Here is an 18,675-nt window from a genome sequence, read left to right as displayed (position 1 = left end):
CAAGGAGGAAAGATGAAGCATAGGCCAGGCATCTGAAGGCTCAGATTCTAGGACTTATGCGGCAACATGAGACCTGGCTAAAATGAAATCCAATGTCTAGGTTTTTATTTTCTCTATTAAAAAGTAGGCTAAACTAGAAGCCCTATCAATGGCAGTAATTTGTGACACAGAAAACTCTAGAAATATCTGAATGAGCCCAAAACACCTTCTGCCTGGAAAGCAGGAATATTATAGCCATAGGTGTTGAAACAGATGCACAATGGATCGAAGCACAAGTGAGTGAAATTGTTTACCATTATGCATACTGTAGGAGAAAAACATTCTGGGAGTTGAACCTGAGCCTATCGGGCCTAAGAATGAGGACAGATGAGAAGAGATAGGACTGAGAGACAGACAACCCAGGCATCCACAGGTGATGTTGTGAGTGAAATATCAATATTTCCTCCTGTACCTGTGTGCTCCATAAATCCCTAGCTAATAAGGTGCCTATGATAGAGGTGCTCTTTAATAACTACTAGGGTGTAATAACTGATGGTATAGCCAGCTGGTTGCTGTGATCAGATATAAATTAAATCATCTTTATTGTTTTATGTTTCCTCCAACTCCCTGCCCCCCACCCAGTCCAACTACCTTTTCAGTCTCTCTTATCCAATCCTGAGAGAAGAATTTTTCTGCATCACTTATCAAATGACAAGAGCTGGAGGGAAAGAGAGAGGAAAGATGATGAGAAACGAGTCCTAAATGATTATTGGTTCCTTGAGCCAAAGATCAGTCTCTTCTTTTACAAAAAAAAAAAAAAAAAAAAAAAAAAAAAAAAAAAAAAAAAAGCTGGATAATTACTTCATTCCTGTACTTTCCTGCACCACAGATCTACCAATGACTAAGCGTTTTTCATTTAAGAAGCATGGTTTGAGGGCTTCTGGTGGGCCAGGCCCTGTGCTGGACAAGATACAAGATGACTAGGACAAGTCATTCTTCTTGAGGTCATTGCCTCAAGAAGTTCACAGTCAGGGTGGAGGTGGGGAAGGCAGACAGACACACACAGGCATGGATGAGGGGTAATAATTGCCACTGTGGAGATATTAATGGAGAATAAATGGGGGTGAGATAAATGCAATCCCAGTGGGAAAAAACCAGCACAGTTCTGTAGAAGCAAATGGAAAAAAGCCTCCTTTTAAAGGTAAGACGCACCCTAAATCCCTTTCTCTTCTGAAAACAAGGACAGTGTCAAAGAAGATGTGAACTAACCGATTAGGATAAAACGAGGCAGGCAAAGCCTGTCCTTCAATACTTCCTGTGCCTCTATCACTCTGTCTGCCCTGAAACAAAGGGTCCAGTTAGCAGTTAAGTGCCTTAAAGCAATGAAAAAATCCTGGGTGAGCTGCCCCCAAGTCCTTACCCAGTGAACACCTATCTTTCATTCAGTCCCATGCCAAATAATTCCTGAGTGACTGCTAGGTGCCAGGCAATCGGCCGGGAGCTGAGGACGAAGATATGTGCAAGTCTCAAACCCCGCCTTTGAGGTGGCAACCTAATCAGGCAACAAAAGCCAAAATTGACAAATGGGATCTAATTAAACTAAAGAGCTTCTGTACAGCAAAAGAAACTACCATCAGAGTGAACAGGCAACCTACAGAATGGGAGAAAAATTTTGCAATCTACTCATCTGACAAAGGGCTAATATCCAGAACCTACAAAGAACTCAAAAAAATTTACAAGAAAAAAACAAACAACCCCATCGAAAAGTGGGCAAAGGATATGAACAGACAGTTCTCAAAAGAAGACATTCATACAGCCAACAGACACATGAAAAAATGCTCATCATCACTGGCCATCAGAGAAATGCAAATCAAAACCACAATGAGATACCATCTCACACCAGTTAGAATGGCAGTCATTAAAAAGTCAGGAAACAACAGGTGCTGGAGAGGATGTGGAGAAATAGGAACACTTGTACACTGTTGGAGGGATTGTAAACTAGTTCAACCATTATGGAAAACAGTATGGCGATTCCTCAAGGATCTAGAACTAGAAGTACCATATGACCCAGCCATCCCATTACTGGGTATATACCCAAAGGATTATAAATCATGCTGCTATAAAAACACATGCACACGTATGTTTATTGCGGTACTATTCACAATAGCAAGATTTGGAATCAACCCAAATGTCCATCAGTGACAGACTGGATTAAGAAAATGTGGCACATATACACCATGGAATACTATGCAGCCATAAAAAAGGATGAGTTTGTGTCCTTTGTAGGGACATGGATGCAGCTGGAAACCATCATTCTCAGCAAACTATCACAAGAACAGAAAACCAAACACCGCATGTTCTCACTCATAGGTGGGAACTGAACAATGAGATCACTTGGACTCGGGAAGGGGAACATCACACACCAGGGCCTATCACGGCGAGGGGGGAGAGGGGAGGGATGGCATTGGGAGTTATACCTGATGTAAATGATGAGTTGATGGGTGCTGACGAGTTGATGGGTGCAGCACGCCAACATGGCACAGGTATACATATGTAACAAACCTGCACATTATCCACATGTACCCTAGAACTTAAAGTATAATAAAAAAAAAAAAAAAAAAAAAAGAAAACTGACAAGTGAAAAACAGTAAAGCCAACCACTGAGGGAGGAATGTGATTAGGGCCTGAATGCTGGCACCAAACTGCCTGGATCCATGATCCTGGCTCTGCCACTTACTAGCTGGATGATCTTGAGCAAGTTACTCTTCCTCTATGCCTCAGTTCCTCACCTGTATAATGAGGATAGCAATAGTACCTACCTTGCAGGGCTATTGGGAAGAGTAAATAGGGAACAAGGGACTAAGGGCTGTTAGGGCTATTCAAGCAGTATTATTAATGATATTAACATAACATGTATTATTAATACTACAGTACTAGTACTTGAACTAGAAACAATGTGCATTGCAGGCACAGAGAAAGGAGTACTATGGCTTGGTGATAAGGATGCTTCCCAGAGGAAGTGGCATTTAGATTCACCAACAAGGAAATCTTTGCATTCTTTGTCCATAGGCACCTACCCAGGAGCCAGGCACATGTCACTATTGGGATACAATAGTATTGGGATACAATAGAGAAAAAGACCCAACAAAGAGAGAGGAGAGGTTGGGCTAAGGGTGATTCAGGGATGGCTTATTTAAGCAGGAGATGTGTTTCTGAGTAGTTAACATGTGGCAAAATCCTACATGAAGGCACCAGAAAAGCTTGCTACCTAAATAAATGTTGGCAAGACAGTCTCCTGCATGCAGTCTTTGCACCTCCCAATAGCCACATAAGAATGTGTCTTGGATCTGGAACCCTTCCTTACCAGGAGATAAAGAGCTCACACAGCCTGTGCAAGCATTATTACCTTGTATGGGAATAGCTTTCACTGTTTCAAGCTCAATATATGCTTCTTTGTTCTGCTTATGCATGTAAGTCAATGGCCCTCAGGCATGCCCCCAGGTTTCAGTATTTCAGAGTACACATGGAAGGGGTACATGTCCTCCTATTAAGATTGTGAGGACAGCTCATGACCCAATTGCCCCAGTTAGGCTGCTAGGGGGATCCACTATCCATGGGGGACCAACACATACTATTGGAGCTGATCTTGTTCTTTCTCTTCTCTATGTGATTAAAGCATTGTTCCATCCATGCTTGACTGTATTATGTTTCCTTGGTGACTACAATACCAAGAAGCAGCGGGTAAAAGTATTTGAACTTCTATTCCTGGTAGCCAACATCATGGTGATCTTTGCTACCTTCCACGTATTAACAGTTGGAGTCCTGACCTAGCATTGGTAACGTACACGGTGTTCTGCCCAACAAGAAGCCTTCTTAATCTTGCCTAGAGTGAATTACTACCTAGAAAGCCATCTTTATTTGTACATACACATTTTAACTATTTATTTTTATTTAATTATACAGACTTGTGGCTATTTGACCTTGGGCAAGTTACTAAACCTCTCAATATTTCTGTTTTTAAAAAATTTGTAATATGGGGATAATAACAGTATCTTAAGATGGTTCAGATTTTAAGAAGTCTATTCTCATAAAATATTTGTCAAAATGACAAAATAATGAGTATGCAATAACTGATGGCTACTATATTAACATGATGATGGTGATGGTGGTAATGAGGGTAGTGATGGCAAGAATATGGATACACAAGGCCATAAATGGGTTATAAAATGCCATTTTACTCATTTTAGCTCTTTCAAGGGTTTTGCATCTCTAACAACTGTAATCTTTCCATTCAGTTTAATATTCTCTGAAGGCTGGCAGTGCCTCTTTTCAAAGAAATGCAGATTGGACTCATTGTTGATTATGTTAAATCCTACATGGGTAAAAATTTGAGGGAGAAACAGACATGCTTGTTCACTCGGAATCCTTAAAATGTCTGGCTCTAGCTCCCCACTCATGAACTGCAGCGCAGCAGACAAGGGCAAACAGCAAAGTGATCTGGATGTGATCAGGTGGGACCATAAATCATGGTGAGGGCTGAAATTGAATCAAACTGGGGCACCTGTGCACACTATTTCAAAATGCAAGCAATATGGAAAACACAGTCTTGTAAAATAAAACAAGTTGCTGGCCACTGGGCAACAATTTATTCCTCCCCTCCCTTGGGGCTTGGGCTGCTTCCTGGCTCCCAAGAGCAATTCAGAGGCTCATGCTAACATTTCACTATAGATCTTACAACGTACAGAAGTTTTCCTAGCCAACCCCTCCAACAAGAAAAGACAGTGAATTCCTGTGCAGAAAGGTAATTTAGGGAAAACAGGTGAAGTTGAGCTGGGAGATGAGTGGGCAGCAGAGGCCAGGGTTTGACTCTCTGAATAGGTGCCTGCCTAATATCTGGTAATAATTTTCAGGGTTCCAGGACTCTGATAATCCTCCCTAATGCTTCTATACCCTCTGTCACAAAACAAAACCCCACCCCAAAAGAGATAACCTCTAGACAAATTAATGTGAGCACATTTATCGTTTCCTAATTGAGAACCAGTATTGATGGTTCATGGGGCAGGAAGGGAGACAGGTTCACTGTACTGCACTGAGTCGTTGAAAGTCAGGAGTGCTGGGAGAGATGCACAGCAGGAACAGGCGAGTAGGCAGACACAGCAGAGGGCAACAGGGCTACTGAGAACATTTACCTATTCTTAGTTTAAGTACGGCTGGCCCTGGCCCAGGCCCCAAAGAAGGCAGAGGATTAGAAGAGAAGGGGACAGGAAGGGGAAGTAAGGGTGAGGAGAGACACGCAGACTTCCAAGCTGCAATCTGTGCAGAGGTTTTCTGCCCACTCTTCCCCTCCCCCATTAAACATATGCAAATAGCAATGGTAATAAACTCAGATAATGATAGAGTCAGCATTTAAACTCACCATAGAATGCACAAATTACAGAGGAGGTTGTTACAGATGCAAAGGCTGGATGCTTTATTGCTGGGTGAGAGGGTATTCTGAATTGCAGGTGTTAACTGGATATCTCAGGCCAGGCAGAGAGTCTGATAGGAGGCTTCCTACAAGAAAAAGGAGTCTAAAATCAGGTTATGCTGCTGATGAACATGAAATTTGTCCTAAGTATGTTCAGTGGGTCTTTGTCCCAGCAGGACAAAGCAGCTGGGACTTCCCCTTTGTGACACATTCACTTACTCACATCACTCCAGCTTCACAGGTCCCCTCCCTGTTCCTGGAAGCTGCCAGGCATCCTCTTCCTCTGCACTGGATGTTTTCTCTGCCTGCGTCTTTCTTCCTCTAGACAGGCATGTGTTCACTCTTTCACCTTGTTCGGGTCTTTGCCCAAAGATCCCTTTCCCAATGAGGCTTACACTAACTACCCAATTTATAATTAAAATTCTCCATGCCTCCTTACACTTGTTCTTTTTTCTTGTCAGTAGTATTTATCATCTTCTAACATACTATATAATGTACACTTTGCTATATACATTATTTATTAGGCTTAATGTTTATTATCTGTCTCTTTTTACTAGAATATAAACTCCATGAGAGTAGAGAAATTTTATCTTTTGTGTTTCTCCTCCACACACACATCCAAAGTATCCCAAGTGCCTAGAACAGAGTCTAGTACATAATATTAATAGGTACTTATTAATTAAATGTTTGCTGAGAACATGATTCAAAGCAGCCTCCTTAGAAAAAGAACCTTCCTCTCAATAGAGGTAACTGAAGCTTCCAAGATGATTGTAACATATTGGACTCACTCCTTTCACAAAGCTATAGTTTGTTATTGACTTGGGATGGAATACCTTTATGAATTAGTGCAACACATATAGTTGTGAAGCGTATCACCTCCCAAATAAAAGGGACCAGAGAAGCCCAGGGGCCTGGGGCAAACACACATTGGTTTGATTTCTCTTGTGCTCACATAAAGACCTACTTAGAAAGTCATTATGGATTATGACGTTTAGAACTTTGAATGAACTTGCATCCCATCCAATTATCTTATTTTACAAATAAGACATGGAGAGACTAAATGGCTTGTCCAGGCTCACACACCCAGTTACTGGGAATAGTGAAATCAAACCCTATTTCTAGCCGGGCGCGGTGGCTCAAGCCTGTAATCCCAGCACTTTGGGAGGCTGAGACGGGCGGATCACAAGGTCAGGAGATCGAGACCATCCTGGCTAACACGGTGAAACCCCGTCTCTACTAAAAAATACAAAAAGCTAGCCGGGCGAGGTGGCGGGCGCCTGTAGTCCCAGCTACTCGGGAGGCTGAGGCAGGAGAATGGCGTGAACCCAGGAGGCGGAGCTTGCAGTGAGCTGAGATCCGGCCACTGCACACCAGCCCGGGTGACAGAGCGAGACTCCGTCTCAAAAAAAAAAAAAAAAAAAAAAAAAAAAAAAAAAAAACCCTATTTCTGTTAATTCATTGTCCAGTATGTACCTTTTTCCCCATGTTGTCCCTTGTGCAGTTTTGCTACCCTAGGTTTGTATCTAGATGTCTCATGCAGCACTTTCTGAGCATTACTTTTTTGAGAGGGAGTCTCACTCTGTCGCCCAGGCTGGAGTGCAGTGGCACGATCTTGGCTCACTGCAAGCTCCGCCTCCCAGGTTCACACCATTCTCCTGCCTCAGCCTCGGGACTACAGGTGCCCACCACCACGCCCGGCTAATTTTTTGTATTTTTAGTAGAGACGGGGTTTCACTGTGTTAGCCAGGATGGTCTCGATCTCCTGACCTCGTGATCTGCCCGCCTTGGCCTCCCAAAGTACTGGGATTACAGGCGTGTGCCACCGCGCCCGGCCTGAGCAGTTACTTTTTAAGAGCTCTGCTGGAAATCCATTTTTTAATAGCACCAGGGGAAATCTCTGTTTCAGCACCTCTCCCTAATGGACAGCAGCCAATCCAGCTTATTCTAGCCAGTCTATGCTTTACAGAACATTTTATTCCTTTCATTTCTATTTATAGGATTGGCTCATACCATCCTTTGCCTTCAAAAGAGCCTTTTCGGAGGGTTTGATGATCCATGACCATTTCTCAGTAACTTGCATGTCTAGTAGTCTAGACAGGTTTTGCAGTTTGTGGACATTATAGTAGAAATGCCCAAAGAAAATTCTGAGAAGTACTAATTCTTGGGAGGCTAATAAACATGTTGCTATTAAATAAACATATATATATATATATGTACTTAAATAAGTGTAAATAACTTTCCTTTAGCACCTATTAAAAAGTGCATTACAAATTTCCAAGAAAGGTGTGTAGTATGCATCATTTCTCAATCTCAATTGACCATGAAGTCTTTTATTGTGCAGCATCTCATAGATCTAATGAGAATGTATTTGGGAAATGTTTCTCTACAAGGCCAAAATATCTAAGGGCAGGAGAAAAAGACTTATGGGTAGCATTGGAGAAGCAAAGCAGAAGATAAATACAAAACACATTGGCAAGCTTTGGAATCAAAGAATAGTGCAGGTGAGGCTATAGCAGAGGCAAAACTTAGGATAAAAATTCACAAGATCTTTCAAAAGAAGAGGTCCCTCTCCTAGATCTGTAAAGTAGAACTTCCCCATAAGATGCCCAGTCACTTATTAGCAAGACCCAAGCCTCCGAAATTCTAAATACAAATCACCAAGGAGCTGAAATCCACCCCTAAGCCTCTGGTTTTAGCAACTTACTTATTTCCAGAAGAATTGTCTTGCCTATAGTAACAACTCACTATCTGAAGATCCTAAGTCATTGAGCTAAACGCAAAAGCCTTTTGTTAAAAATCACACTCAACTAGATATTGAGGTTTATTACACACTTTCTCCAATTTTCCTTCCTCCTTTATGTAATCTCAGCTGGGCTGATTTGCCTGCATTTTTTCCAGTGGAATCTTCTTATTACTCCCAAGACGCAACAGAGAATCACCAACCCTGTGCAGAGAGGCACATGGCTGCATCTGGATTAGAAAAGTGGGGCTATTTATATTCAAATCAAAGGCATATTTTAGCATAACACTTGCAGGATATCTTCAAAGAGAATGAAACAAGAGAAAATGCAGTTCCTTTTTCATTCTCCTTTACCGTATTATTTGCCCCAATGTATGCTTGTCACATGGCCTTGAAGCAGTATGATCTTATAATGATAGGCCCTGTTGGCACAAAGAAGAAGAAATCCAGCTGCACTGGGGGTTTCAGGGGATGTCTTAGACAGCTGGTCCAGCCCTCACCCCTGCGTGTTTCAGGGAAAAGGATCAGGATATTGCTAATCTTGCTTGCATATAATTTCTTCCAGTGCTAAACCTGACTCTGGGTCATGACCATTCAGAATCTCTTGCCTCCCTAACAACCAGAGAGCCAGAAAACCTTGGACAATGCCAAAAGTAAACAAACCTGAGGCCACCGAAGTCTTTGATTCCATTTCAGCTGGGAGACCCTCCAAGTTTATGCTCAAAATGAGCACACTGTGGCCTTCTAGCCCAGTTGTAAGAAACAGCCAAACAGTCTGCCTCTTTCTGCAGCTTTAATGAACCCCCATGCCATGTAGGACCAGTGGGAAATGCTTCTATATGAGAGATTCATGAGTCAAACATTTGAAACTTTAAAATAATGAGTAGGTGGCCCCTTCATAAACCTGAAGGAGGCAGGAAAGAGCACAGATTCCCTCTGCACCAGTTTTAGGGAGCATGCAGGTCATCTTAGTTGCTCAAGGAACACCTGCCAAGACAAACTGCCAGGGCACAGCAGAACCACTAGCTTTCTAAGTCTTTTGTGCCAAGCTCCACCAGTGTCCCCTGCCATTCTCAGGACAAGCTCCTCACTTTCCTGTTTGTACCAGCTAAGTCTCAGTGCCAGGAACAGTAACCCATGCTTACTCAGTCACTGTGTAAAAGCATATAAGGAAATTCCTGGCTGCTGTCACCTAATCCATTCTCCCCTTCATCTTCTATTCAGCCTGATGTAAGCAAAGACTATAGGAAGAGTTCTGAATGTCAGAGAAATAGAATCCAACGGCCCTCCCACCTCAGAACAGCTAATGGGGTTTCCAGCTCCTCTTCTTCCCTACTTACTAACTTTCAAATCTGGAACCTGTGAAACCCAGTGAAATCTTTCTTTACATACAATTACAGCTAAAGTCCACAACTGAGTAACAGTCAGATTATCCTCTCCTAAAATTGTCATGATACACTATTATTGCATGGATAGAGGGATCTCTGCCAGAGATCCACTGTGCTCTTATTTCAGAACTAGATAGAAAGTGAGAGGAACATCACACTTAATCAAAATTCTTGGAAGAGAACATTGCAAGGTTCAAAATCATGACACTAGACCGTGTATCAAATCTCCAGAAGAAATTAGAAAGAACTTTTGGTGTAGAAAAATATAGCAGACATAACATCTGGAAGTTCTGGGGCTTTCAAAAAGCATGTTGTAAAATAACTCAAGAAGTTAAGATGATGGCATTCTTGCCTTTACATAGAAATGCTGTGGACTGCATGGAAATGCACCTTTTTTTTGTTTGTTTGTTTGAGATGGAGTTTCACTCTTGTTGCCCAGGTTGGAGTGCAGTGGCGCAATCTCAGCTCACCATAACCTCCTCCATCTGCTGGGTTCAAGCGATTCTCCTGCCTCAGCTTCCGGAGTAGTTGGGGTTACAGATATGTGCCACCATGCCAGCTAATTCTGTATTTTTAGTAGAGACAGGGTTTCTCCATGTTGATCAGGCTGGTCTTGAACTCCCAACCTCAGCTGATCCACCTGCCTCGGCCTCCCAAAGTGCTGGGATTACAGGAATGAGCCACCTTCTTAATTACTATGTTAGAGAATCATCTTGCATGCAACAGACAAAAATAAAATAAAATAAAACCTTAAAAAGGTGCACACCACTTTATAAAGCCATGTGTCAGAAGGCAATTTCTTTCAGTGGTGCAAAAGTAGATGAATATAAAGATAATGGAAGCCCTGATATTCTTAGAATCATGTAGCATAAAACATCTAGTGAGATCTCCTAGTATTTCTGACCACCATATGAAAAAGGTATAAATCTTTTCAGAATAAAAACACCCAGATTATGTAAGTTAAGGTAATGTGAGCAGATATTATGAACCAATTTCCAAATTTCAGCAGCCTTACAAAATAAAAGTGTATTTCTCACTTAAACAGCATTCCAAAGTAGGTATTCCTGGTACGTTTCTCTTCTCCATTTGGTGATTGAAAGACCCAAGTTCCTCCCATCTTGTGGCATTGTTATTCCTCTAGAGCCTTATAACCTTTTGTACTACTCTGGCAAGTGAAAAAATAGAAGACAGAAAAGTCATATCCCTTCTTAATATCCTAGACCTCGAAATGACATCAGTACTTTTGTTCTTATTTCACCTCAAGCAATCCTCCCACCTTGGCCTCCCAAAGCACTAGAATTGCAAGCCTGAGACACCATGCCTGGCCTAAGACAGGTATTAAGACAAGAAATATCAAAAAAAAAAAATTGTGTTTATTTGGCTTCTCCAATAGTTCTTGTTCCCACATTGATTATTTCGTTTTTGAATTTTAACCTATTAAAACATGATAAGGGGATTTCCACGTAAAACCGGCAATGTAAGGGCATTTTTACTCCTTCAGCCTCCCAAACTCACAAAAACAATTTTTTTAAAGAATTTTTTTAAACTCTCATCATCTGTGAAATAAGCAAACAACTATAAACAATCAAGCATATATGCCAAATAATGAAAAGCCTGGACTAAGATGAAGGAGGATTATAGAAGCTGCCATAGCTCCTCAGTTCTTAAATAAGATTCTTAAAAAGCAATTATCTAGGAAAGGCTGGTTAATAAACCATTGGTTTAAAATTTTTGGGAGAAGCAGATAAATACTATAGTACTCAGGGAAGAGGAAATTTAAGAAGAAATGATGCTGACACCCCATTTTTATTGTCTCTGACATAATCCCCAGCCAAGGAAGATCACTGGAAGTGAAACAGGATGAAGAAGATACTGTAATCACTAGATCACAATGTAGAAATCCTGTAATTTCTGATTCCTTACTCTAAGCTGAACCAACATCTTAAAAAACAAAAACTATGGGAAGTTATGACTCCCAGAGCAAAGGAAAGAACTTAGTAAAAGAGTATCAATAAAAGCACGTGAAGATTATATTTTACATTCAAAGAAGAATTATCAAAGGAGAAGAAATGTTATTTTAAATAAATAATTTTTCTCCTTAACCTCAAAAACTTATGAACAACTGCTCTCCCTCTTGATAAAAAGATACATTCAAATGAGAAATGCAAGATTTTGAAAAAATATTATAAAACAATGAAAGCAAACACAAAATGTTCTGGGGGAAAAATATATCTTAGTTCAGGTTTCATAAAACTCCCAGAAAATGTGTTCCAATAAATATAAGTTCACAACGAAAGTCACAAAATTCAGAGGTAAAAAGCCACCATTAATGAAAGTCAGCTAAAAGCAACAGTAACAAGAAAACAGACTCCAGATATTGGAAGTATCAGATACAGGATGAAATAACGATTTTTAGTATGTATAAAGAACTAGAAGGAGTTGGGGAAGTGTCACTCTTCCTCAATTTTTTGGAGTACTTTCAGTAGGAATGCTACTAGTTCCTCATACATCTGGTAGAATTTAGCTGTTAATCCATCTGGTCCTGGTCTTTTTTTGGTTGGTAAGCTTTTTCTATCACTGATTCAATTTTGGAGCTTGTTATTGGTCTGTTCAGGGATTCAATTTCTTGTTGGTTCAGCCTTGTGAGGGTGTGTGTGTGAAGAACTTATCCATTTCTTCCAGACTTTCTAGTTTGTGTACATAGAGGACAAATCAACCCAAATGCCCATCAACGGTAGATGGGATAAAGAAAATGTGGTACAAGATGGCCGAACAGGAACAGCTCCAGTCTCCAACTCCCAGCGTGAGCGACACAGAAGACCGGTGATTTCTGCATTTTCAACTGAGGTACTGGGTTCATCTCACTGGGAAGTGCTGGACGATCAGTGCTGGTCAGCTGCTGCAGCCCGACCAGCGAGAGCTGAAGCAGGGCGAGGCATCGCCTCACCTGGGAAGCGCAAGGGGGAAGGGAATCCCTTTTCCTAGCAAGGGGAACTGAGACACACAACACCTGGAAAATCGGGTAACTCCCACCCCAATACTGCGCTTTAAGCAAACAGGCACACCAGGAGATCATATCCCACACCTGGCCGGGAGGGTCCCACACCCATGGAGCCTCCCTCATTGCTACCACAGCAGTCTGTGATCTACCTGCAAGGCAGCAGTGAGGCTGGGGGAGGGGCGCCCGCCATTGCTGAGGCTTAAGTAGGTAAACAAAGCTGCTGGGAAGCTCGAACTGGGTGGAGCTCACAGCAGCTCAAGGAAACCTGCCTGTCTCTGTAGACTCCACCTCTGGGGACAGGACACACTAAACAATAACAAACACAGCAGAAGCCTCTGCAGACGCAAACGATTCTGTCTGAGAGCTTTGAAGAGAGCAGTGGATCTCCCAACACGGAGGTTGAGATCTGAGAAGGGACAGACTCCCTGCTCAAGTGGGTCCCTGACCCCTGAGTAGCCTAACTGGGAGACATCCCCCACTAGGGGCAGTCTGACACCCCACACCTCACAGGGTGGAGTACACCCCTGAGAGGAAGCTTCCAAAGCAAGAATCAGACAGGTACACTCGCTGTTCAGAAATATTCTATCTTCTGCAGCCTCTGCTGCTGATACCCAGGCAAACAGGGTCTGGAGTGGACCTCAAGCAATCTCCAACAGACCTACAGCTGAGGGTCCTGACTGTTAGAAGGAAAACTATCAAACAGGAAGGACACCTACACCAAAACCCCATCAGTACATCACCATCATCAAAGACCAGAGGCAGATAAAACCACAAAGATGGGGAAAAGGCAGGGCAGAAAAGCTGGAAATTCAAAAAATAAGAGCGCATCTCCCCCGGCAAAGGAGCGCAGCTCATTGCCAGCAACGGATCAAAGCTGGACGGAGAATGACTTTGATGAGATGAGAGAAGAAGGCTTCAGTCCATCAAATTTCTCAGAGCTAAAGGAGGAATTACGTACCCAGCATAAAGAAACTAAAAATCTTGGAAAAAAAGTTGAAGAATTGATGGCTAGAGTAATTATTGCAGAGAAGGTCATAAACGAAATGAAAGAGATGAAAACCATGACACGAGAAATACGTGACAAATGCACAAGTTTCAGTAACCGACTCGATCAACTGGAAGAAGGAGTATCAGCGATTGAGGATCAAATGAATGAAATGAAGCGAGAAGAGAAACCAAAAGAAAAAAGAAGAAAAAGAAATGAACAAAGCCTGCAAGAAGTATGGGATTATGTAAAAAGACCAAATCTACGTCTGATTGGGGTGCCTGAAAGTGAGGGGGAAAATGGAACCAAGTTGGAAAACACTCTTCAGGATATCATCCAGGAGAACTTCCCCAACCTAGTAGGGCAGGCCAACATTCAAATCCAGGAAATACAGAGAACGCCACAAAGATACTCCTCGAGAAGAGCAACTCCAAGACACATAATTGCCAGATTCACCAAAGTTGAAATGAAGGAAAAAATCTTAAGGGCAGCCAGAGAGAAAGGTCGGGTTACCCACAAAGGGAAGCCCATCAGACTAACAGCAGATCTCTCGGCAGAAACTCTCCAAGCCAGAAGAGAGTGGGGGACAATATTCAACATTCTTAAAGAAAAGAATTTTAAACCCAGAATTTCATATCCAGCCAAACTAAGTTTCATAAGTGAAGGAGAAATAAAATCCTTTACAGATAAGCAAATGCTTAGAGATTTTGCCACCACTAGGCCTGCCTTACAAGAGACCCTGAAGGAAGCACTAAACATGGAAAGGAATAACCAGTACCAGCCATTGCAAAAACATGCCAAAACGTAAAGACCATCGAGGCTAGGAAGAAACAGCATCAACTAACGAGCAAAATAACCAGTTAATATCATAATGGCAGGATCAAGTTCACACATGACAATCTTAACCTTAAATGTAAATGGACTAAATGCTCCAATTAAAAGACACAGACTGGCAAACTGGATAAAGAGTCAAGACCCATCAGTCTGCTGTATTCAGGAGACCCATCTCACACGCAGAGACATACATAGGCTCAAAATAAAGGGATGGAGGAAGAAGATTTACCAAGCAAATGGAGAACAAAAAAGCGGGGGTTGCAATACTAGTCTCTGATAAAACAGACTTTAAACCATCAAAGATCAAAAGAGACAAAGAAGGCCATTACATAATGGTAAAGGGATCAATTCAACAGGAAGAGCTAACTATCCTAAATATATATGCACCCAATACAGGAGCACCCACATTCATAAAGCAAGTCCTTAGAGACTTACAAAGAGACTTAGACTCCCACACATAATAATGGGAGACTTCAACACTCCACTGTCAACATTAGCCAGATCAATGAGACAGAAAGTTAACAAGGATATCCAGGAATTGAACTCATCTCTGCAGCAAGCAGACCTAATAGATATCTATAGAACTCTCCACCCCAAATCAACAGAATATACATTCTTCTCAGCACCACATCGTACTTACTCCAAAATCGACCACGTAATTGGAAGTAAAGCACTCCTCAGCAAATGTACAAGAACAGAAATTATAACAAACTGTCTCTCAGACCACAGTGCAATCAAACTGGAACTCAGGACTAAGAAACTCAATCAAAACGGCTCAACTACATGGAAACTGAACAACCTGCTCCTGAATGAGTACTGGGTACATAACGAAATGAAGGCAGAAATAAAGATGTTCTTTGAAACCAATGAGAACAAAGATACAACATACCAGAATCTCTGGGACACATTTAAAGCAGTGGGTAGAGGGAAATTTATAGCACTAAATGCCCACAAGAGAAAGCAGGAAAGATCTAAAATTGACACTCTAACATCGCAATTAAAAGGACTAGAGAAGCAAGAGCAAACACATTCGAAAACTAGCAGAAGGCAAGAAATAACTAAGATCAGAGCAGAACTGAAGGAGATAGAGACACAAAAAACCCTCCAAAAAATCAATGAATCCAGGAGTTGGTTTTTTGAAAAGATCAACAAAATTGACAGACCACTAGCAAGACTAATAAAGAAGAAAAGAGAGAAGAATCAAATCGACGCAATAAAAAATGATAAAGGGGATATCACCACCGACCCCACAGAAATACAAACTACCATCAGAGAATACTATAAACACCTCTACGCAAATAAACTGGAAAATCTAGAAGAAATGGATAATTTCCTGGACACTTACACTCTTCCAAGACTAAACCAGGAAGAAGTTGAATCCCTGAAGACCAATAGCAGGCTCTGAAATTGAGGCAATAATTAATAGCCTACCAACCAAAAAAAGTCCAGGACCAGATGGATTCACAGCCGAATTCTACCAGAGGTACAAGGAGGAGCTGGTACCATTCCTTCTGAAACTATTCCAATCAATAGAAAAAGAGGGAATCCTCCCTAACTCATTTTATGAGGCCAACATCATCCTGATACCAAAGCCTGGCAGAGACACAACAAAAAAAGAGAATTTTAGACCAATATCCCTGATGAACATCGATGCAAAAATCCTCAATAAAATACTGGCAAACCGGATTCAGCAACACATCAAAAAGCTTATCCACCATGATCAAGTGGGCTTCATCCCTGGGATGCAAGGCTGGTTCAACATTCGCAAATCAATAAACATAATCCACCATATAAACAGAACCAAAGACAAGAACCACATGATTATCTCAATAGATGCAGAAAAGGCTTTTGACAAAATTCAACAGCCCTTCATGCTAAAAACGCTCAATAAATTCGGTATTGATGGAACGTACCTCAAAATAATAAGAGCTATCTATGACAAACCCACAGCCAATATCATACTGAATGGGCAAAAACTGGAAAAATTCCCTTTGAAAACTGGCACAAGACAGGGATGCCCTCTCTCACCACTCCTATTCAACATAGTGTTGGAAGTTCTGGCTAGGGCAATCAGGCAAGAGAAAGAAATCAAGGGTATTAAGTTAGGAAAAGAAGAAGTCAAATTGTCCCTCTTTGCAGATGACATGATTGTATATTTAGAAAACCCCATTGCCTCAGCCCCAAATCTCCTTAAGCTGATAAGCAACTTCAGCAAAGTCTCAGGATACAAAATTAATGTGCAAAAATCACAAGCATTCTTATACACCTGTAACAGACAAACAGAGAGCCAAATCAGGAATGAACTTCCATTCACAATTGCTTCAAAGAGAATAAAATACCTAGGAATCCAACTTACAAGGGATGTAAAGGATCTCTTCAAGGAGAACTACAAACCACTGCTCAGTGAAATCAAAGAGGACACAAACAAATGGAAGAACATACCATGCTCATGGATAGGAAGAATCAATATCGTGAAAATGGCCATACTGCCCAAGGTAATTTATAGATTCAATGCCATCCCCATCAAGCTACCAATGAGTTTCTTCACAGAATTGGAAAAAACTGCTTTAAAGTTCATATGGAACCAAAAAAGAGCCCGCATCTCTAAGACAATCCTAAGTCAAAAGAACAAAGCTGGAGGCATCACGCTACCTGACTTCAAACTATACTACAAGGCTACAGTAACCAAAACAGCATGGTACTGGTACCAAAACAGAGATATAGAGCAATGGAACAGAACAGAGTCCTCAGAAATAATACCACACATCTACAGCCATCTGATCTTTGACAAACCTGAGAGAAACAAGAAATGGGGAAAGGATTCCCTATTTAATAAACGGTGCTGGGAAAATTGGCTAGCCATAAGTAGAAAGCTGAAACTGGATCCTTTCCTTACTCCTTATACGAAAATTAATTCAAGATGGATTAGAGACTTAAATGTTAGACCTAATACCATAAAAATCCTAGAGGAAAACCTAGGTAGTACCATTCAGGACATAGGCATGGGCAAAGACTTCATGTCTAAAACACCAAAAGCAACGGCAGCAAAAGCCAAAATTGACAAATGGGATCACATTAAACTAAAGAGCTTCTGCACAGCAAAAGAAATTACCATCAGAGTGAACAGGCAACCTACAGAATGGGAGAAAATTTTTGCAATCTACTCATCTGACAAAGGGCTAATATCCAGAACCTACAAAGAACTCAAACAAATTTACAAGAAAAAAACAAACAACCCCATCAAAAAGTGGGAAAAGGATATGAACAGACATTTCTCAAAAGAAGACATTCATACAGCCAACAGACACATGAAAAAATGCTCATCATCACTGGCCATCAGAGAAATGCAAATCAAAACCACAATGAGATACCATCTCACACCAGTTAGAATGGCGATCATTAAAAAGTCAGGAAACAACAGGTGCTGGAGAGGATGTGGAGAAATAGGAACGCTTTTACACTGTTGGTTGGATTGTAAACTAGTTCAACCATTATGGAAAACAGTATGGCGATTCCTCAAGGATCTAGAACTAGATGTACCATATGACCCAGCCATCCCATTACTGGGTATATACCCAAAGGATTATAAATTATGCTGCTATAAAGACACATGCACACGTATGTTTATTGCAGCACTATTCACAATAGCAAAGACTTGGAATCAACCCAAATGTCCATCAGTGACAGATTGGATTAAGAAAATGTGGCACATATACACCATGGAATACTATGCAGCCATAAAAAAGGATGAGTTTGCGTCCTTTGTAGGGACATGGATGCAGCTGGAAACCATCATTCTTAGCAAACTATCACAAGAACAGAAAACCAAACACCGCATGTTCTCACTCATAGGTGGGAACTGATCAATGAGATCACTTGGACTCAGGAAGGGGAACATCACACACAGGGGCCTATCATGGGGAGGGGGGAGGGGGGAGGGATGGCATTGGGAGTTATACCTGATGTAAATGACGAGTTGATGGGTGCAGCACACCAACATGGCACAAGTATACATATGTAACAAACCTGCACGTTATGCACATGTACCCTACAACTTAAAGTATAATAATAATAAATAAATTTAAAAAAAAAAAAAAAAAAAAAAAAAATGTGGTACATATACACCATGGAATACTATGCAGCCATAAAAAAAGAATGAGATCATGACCTTTGCAGGAACACAGATGGAGCTGAAGGCCATTATCCTTAGCAAACTAACACAGGAACAGAAAACCAACATTACATGTTGTCACTTATAAATGGAAGCTAAATAGTGAGAAT

The 18,675-nt window shown here is 41.3% G+C and overlaps 1 long non-coding RNA gene across 1 annotated transcript in view; it reads right to left on the bottom strand.

The window, feature by feature from the left end:
• Positions 1-5,963, bottom strand: part of LOC126940767 (uncharacterized) — a 199,380-nt gene extending 193,417 nt beyond the window's left edge. Inside the window, exon 1 of the long non-coding RNA XR_007720901.1 lies at positions 5,396-5,963. This is a non-coding gene — a long non-coding RNA (uncharacterized LOC126940767). The remainder of the gene's footprint in view (positions 1-5,395) is intronic.
• Positions 5,964-18,675: the final 12,712 nt, after the last annotated feature.

This window comes from Macaca thibetana, chromosome 1, assembly GCF_024542745.1.
Source record: "Macaca thibetana thibetana isolate TM-01 chromosome 1, ASM2454274v1, whole genome shotgun sequence".
Taxonomy (NCBI): Eukaryota; Metazoa; Chordata; class Mammalia; order Primates; family Cercopithecidae; genus Macaca; species Macaca thibetana.
The sequence above is the reverse complement of the archived record's forward strand: the minus strand, read 5'-3'. Positions and strand labels throughout refer to the sequence as shown.